The sequence below is a fragment of the Haliotis rufescens genome, unplaced genomic scaffold (assembly GCF_023055435.1).
Source record: "Haliotis rufescens isolate VD_foot unplaced genomic scaffold, xgHalRufe1.0.p SCAF_7, whole genome shotgun sequence".
Lineage (NCBI taxonomy): Eukaryota > Metazoa > Mollusca > Gastropoda > Lepetellida > Haliotidae > Haliotis > Haliotis rufescens.
In genome coordinates, this window is record NW_025964361.1 from 56016133 (window position 1) to 56022132 (window position 6000).

Consider the following 6000-nt stretch of genomic DNA (forward strand, 5'->3'; position numbering starts at 1 on the left):
AATTAAAGCGCCAAGAACCTTTCCATATTCATACGAAATCCTCGCCATAGATCATGTGTTTGTGAATCGCTATAAACTAGCGATAATACCAGGTGTTCGCGAAAAGGTGAGCGTATCCTGCCTCAATGGTGGCACCCGTCACAAACACATGCAAAGGCAAGTCAATCGTTCACCTAAAAAAACACGGGAACACTTAGTACAAGTCAAAATAGGGATTTGCATCGGACATTTTTTTGTCAAATTGCTACAAATTTGGAAATATCCCCCACATGTCTACCATAAAACCTTTTAAAAGTTTTACTGAGGCATTGACTGTTGTAACCTTGATCAAACAACTTCTGAGCAAGAGTCGTCTGACGCTCTTCGAAATCTTGGTAGAAAGAGCATGCTCGACTGTACCTCACAAGTTGTGAAAGGGCTCGGACTGCAGGAATATTGTTCCCAGTAAAGGGGAGGTTGACTATTGGAAAGTAGGAGTCATCCCTCCTGGCATACAGTATTGTGCAGATTGTTTTCTCGCTCTGTATCTGTATGCATATGTCTAAATATCAAACAAATAAGGCGGTCTCATTCATCGCCTTTATTTCTAGCTCAGGAGAGTAAATCAGTGGCATGGAAATGTATATTTGATCGTTATGGATAAATATGAAGCTTAAGTTAAACTTGTTGGTCACATTAACTTGTTTTGACTTTGCCAATCCAAGCAGAAATTCTGATTCATGTGCATAAAGAAACATATCAGCAAGGATGGAGAACAACTAGTGCCCATGGGGTGCCTACTTCTTGCCTAAATGTCTTACCAACAACGTTTCCATCATTTTACATATTTTTTTCTCAGTAAACTTCTGATGACATTTTTTACAAATTCAAGTTTATTTAAATATTCTGAGCCAGTGCTATGAAACATTTCTGATGTGGGTGAAACTAAAACGCACATAATTACCATAACCTGCAGCTTAGTGTTATTTAGTAACTGAAAGTCTTTCGTGGAATTTGTAACATAGTACATGCAAAGTTAATGAAAGGGAATCCAATGCCAATGCAATGTCCAATTACGTCTGGACGGCCCGCGATTCGACATGCAGAGTTGCGTCCCATGGTCGTACCGGAAACCTATGAACTTGGGTTCGAATGTCGACTGTCCCTGGATATGTTTCTTGGTCTGTCTGCAAACACCAAGTCCTGCATCACTGCGGTCATTCGTCCCACATTGAGATGGCATAACATGATATAAATGACATACAGTTCAAAGTGACGTTAAAACAACTCACACACTCATTCACAACAGACTGGACAAGATGTACATGTAATTGAAGAATGTAAGTCTGCCATCGCGTTCACGAATCCCCAAATTCCTTTCGTAAAGCCACACCCACATTAAGCACCGGTCATTTTGTTCGTGAAGAGTTCCCGAGCTTTGTAATTACTGACCAGCTACTCATTGCAGAAGACCTTCAGAAGAATACAGAGCGCATCTTCACAACTTCATTGTTTCCCTGTAGGCTTGTATGTGCTAGTTATTTCAGTTTTATTTCAAGCTTTATTGAATGGGGATTTTAATATGCCAACCTGAATCACGGTGAGCCACCTCAGACTTAACTTTAACTAAGATGCGATCGATCAGAGGACCTTGCTTTCGCATATAATGAATCCGTTTACCCAGTTATCTAACACACGCACTGACAGCTGATTACGGAATTTAGACTTTCACAAAAGTCATTTTCAAGGTTCGTTCAGGCTTGATGCCTTATTTAGTTCTGGTTTCTGTGTATGTGATAGTTGGGCACGTCTGTCACATGCGGCATTGTCCTGGAAACATGGCTATAAAAGGGTAGACAGAGAAAGGTCGATGGCAAGTTTACTTTAGCCAGCCAACACACTGCACTGGTAAATAATAGGAAGATGATTGAAAGTCTTCAAAGACTCTCTTTTACATCAAGACACTTATTTTCCCCTCTCGTGTCATTATTCTTTCGTTTATGTCTCTGAAACTACGTCATTAGAATCACATCCATCGTCTGATGTCGGTCAGAAAGAAGTTATTTAAGATAAACCCAAATGCGGAAAGTCAGTTAGGTTTTACGGTGCTTTTACACCAAGGAATTGTACCCATCGTAAATCGAACTCGGATCTTATGTGTGCCCACCGAGTCAAAATCACTATAAAGTTATTTCCCTTGGTTGTTTTCAAAATGAAATTAGATTTTTGCTCGTGTGTTCTTGATTTTTCTAAATGAAACATGTTAAGACGTTTAAGTAATATTAAGTTGCACCTTCTCTATCTCCGACGGAGACATCGTATCCTTTGACGTCACTGTAACCGGTGTGATGTCCCAACAGAGGCGCGCTGTTCAGAGCTGATGTTGCAAGGTTCGCTTCATTTCCCTGAGGACATTCGGGTCCTAACGATTTACTCCTCTACATAAATAATAACGGATTGAGGTGAGCTGATAGTCTACGAATGTCTTGAGTGGTTTCCACTTATTGTTTGCTTACCAAGTAGCTGTGCTACACACTTTCATTATCTGTCATACACGCAAGTAAGAAACGTTGATGTAAATGAAATGTTTACGTACATACAGCATATAACCCCAAAATATTGGATTCAATCCATGTTGCTTCACTTGTATCAGCAATTGCCTCTGAAATGAAAATGGTTTACAGACAAAAGCAATTATCTAAATAAAATACAACAGCTAGGACCCCAAATAGTTTCATCTTGTTCAGAAAATTCACTAATCTAGACTTGACAACTATTATTGCATGGGTTGTATTTATTATATTTGTGTCAGGGTCTGTATAGCAGACTACGCTTTACACATCATCTTCACCAACACCAAAGAGTTTGCGTTTAGTTCAAATGTTCTCATGACAGATTGGAGTAAAACCAGCTCGTTTAACGACACTTTTAGCAACATTCTCACCCTGACAGAGATATATAGTTGGCAGATATGAAGGGTAATGGACGTCCTATGGAGGTAACAGTTAACAGACATGCACTTGAGACAATAACATCACAAATCTGTTTCGACTGAGATTGTCTCTGTCTAACATATGATTAATATTGATACATCAGTATTCCATTCGGGGCGAAACAACATAGCTGTCTGTCTGCAGAAGCCTTACGACTATTACGTGACACGAGCTAATAGTTTCGGCCGATGAAAATCTGACATGCATTTCAGCACTTCCCTTCGGTTTCTTATTGAATCAACGTTCCGAAATTACATAAAACTTGACATGAATGTTAATCGAAATTTGTCAAACAGCATATCGACATGGGAGGAATCGAAAGATTTACCCTCGTCTACTGATGCTGTATAACCATCAAACGGGATACTTCTGTGGTTATTCCATCTCCGTGCTTCCGTTAAATATCAGAATTTGGAAAATATGCATGTTATGAATGTATAACATGTTAGTTGAATGCATACATTGGACTGTTTTCATAGGAATCTTGATATATTGTTGTTTGATCTGTGAGACATGTATACGAAACGAGATTGACAATTGTAGTATTCACAACTGTTAAATCCTTAACTTATTTGAAGCTAGACCATGCATCCTTCTTTGTGAGTGAATGAATATTGTGTTACGCCGCTTTTAGCTGTACAAGTACAATCTCGGCGGGGAACGCCAGACATTATTACCTAGTTCATACATCCTCAAACAAAGATTTATGCCAAATGGAATCTGTTTCGGTGGATAATCAAGACTGATTATTCTCTTGCACTGACGTTTTATATATAATTGAAATAGTTTGGGCTATTTCCTCCCGTCGACTGATTTTAGGGAAAAAAACTTTCAAAGTTAGCCAAGAGGCAATGGGAGGTAACTCTGGAATGCCCAGCCTCAGGCCATAATAATACCAGACAAAATGTAAGAAGTGAAGTTGTTTGCTTGTTTGTTTGTTGTTTAACGCCGCACTCAGCAATATTCCAGCTTCATGACGGCGGTCTGTAAATAATCGAGTCTGAACCAGACACCCCAGAGGTTGATTTCATGAGCAGTCGCCTCTTACGACAAGCATAGTCGCTTTTTACGGCAAGCATGGGTTCCTGAAGACCTCTTCAAAGCTGGATCTTTTAGAGGTCTGGAAAGTATAAAGGCTAATGGACGTCCAATGGAGGAAACTGCGTACATACATACACGTGAGCAATTACATCACAAATCTGTTTCCACTAAGATGGTTTCTGTCTGATATAAAATTTAATTTGACATATCAATATTCAATTCGGGGCAAAACAACAAAGTTTCCAGTCGAGAGAATCACTACGTGTCGCGTGAAACGAGCTAATGCATGAAAATCGGACATGTATTTCAGCACTTCCCTACTGTTTGATATTCATTATTGAATCAACGTTCCGAAATTACATAAAACTTGACATGAATGTTAATCGAAATCCGTCAATCAGCATATCGACATGGGGGGATTCTTACGGTTCATCTTCGTCTGCTGATATTGTGTGACCATCCAACCGGACACTACTGTGGCCATTCCATACCCGCGCTTCCGTTAAATATCAGAATTTGGAAACTATCATGCCAGGAAGCTATTATGCATGTATCACATGTTAGTTGCATTCATACAGTGCACTGTTTTCATACGAATCGGAATGTATTGTTGTTTGATCCGTTAGACATTTGTACGAAACGTGATTGACAACTGTAGTTATTTTCCTATTGATCATAAACGTGTTCCTGAAACGAAGTGTAAACGTATTATATTCCGTCTGACAGAGTACTTTAATCCATATTTAGTTCTTTAGAAGAAACCGGACCTTTCAAACAATTGAGAGACGCACTATTTAGTATGCAATTACATGTGTTCTTCAGAATAGCATGCGTGAGCCCTTTTCCCGAACAAATCTGACAGGCTAAACGAACTTAATCAATGCCAGTACGGATGCTTGCGCGAGATATCTACAAGAAACCATAGCCCTCGGGGTCGTTTTTGCCTGTCCGGGGTCATATTCACATTTCTTAAATGTTTCAATTATTTGAAAACGTCAGAACCCTCCAAGCAGACAAAAACATTCCCAAACGGAGCTGCCTGGATCATGTGAGATACCTATTCACAATTATGGAATCTTTTACTTATTTGAAAACGTCTGAACTCTCGAAGCAAGATCATGTATTCCTTAGTTCACATGTCCTCAGACGACGATTTCCCAAACAAAGAAGTGAAATGAAGTAGATTTGTCCTTTTTTCCACCCATCGACTGATTCAAGGAGTAAACATTCAAAGTTGGCCAGGGGAGGTAACTCTAGAATGCCAAGCAGCACGCTATAATGAAACCAGACAAAATGTAAGAAGTGAAATACCAGAGAAAGACAGCACATTTTTCTCTGATGTAAGATGTAAGTGCTCAACATCATTTATGGTTCTATTCAGCGAGCTTTGGAACATTTGATATAATATAGAAGGCCTATGTTTTCATATCTTGTGCATTAACTAGGCCATTGAACGTTTTGCCTTTCTCTCTTTTCTGGTCTACTTTTATATGGAATGGGTACTCATTTTTAAGAAATGAAATAATGCTTTCTTGCGATTTTATGTTTGTTTATTGCTTAACAGCGCACTCAGCAATATTCGAACTATCAGACTGCAGTCTGTAAATAATCGAGTCTGGACCAGACAATCAAGTGATTGACATCATTGACATACCTAGATAACCACTTCCGCCTATATTGTATATAAGATATGTTCTCAAAGTGCAATGACCGCCTCTGTCGTCAAGTGGTAGAGTGTCCTCCCGGGAGCGGAGGGTCCGGGGTTCGATCCCCGACCGCGTCATACCAAAAGACCTTAAAAGATGGTACTAGTTGTTACCTTGTCTGGCGCTCGGCATTAAAGGGCTTAAACATGGACTGGTGAAACTTGACAACTTCATTGCTTTCCCTCTGGGCTGAAATGTGCTAGTTATTTCAGTTGTATTACAAGCTTTATTGTATGGGGATTTTAATATGCCAACCTGAATCACGGTGAGCCACCTCAGAC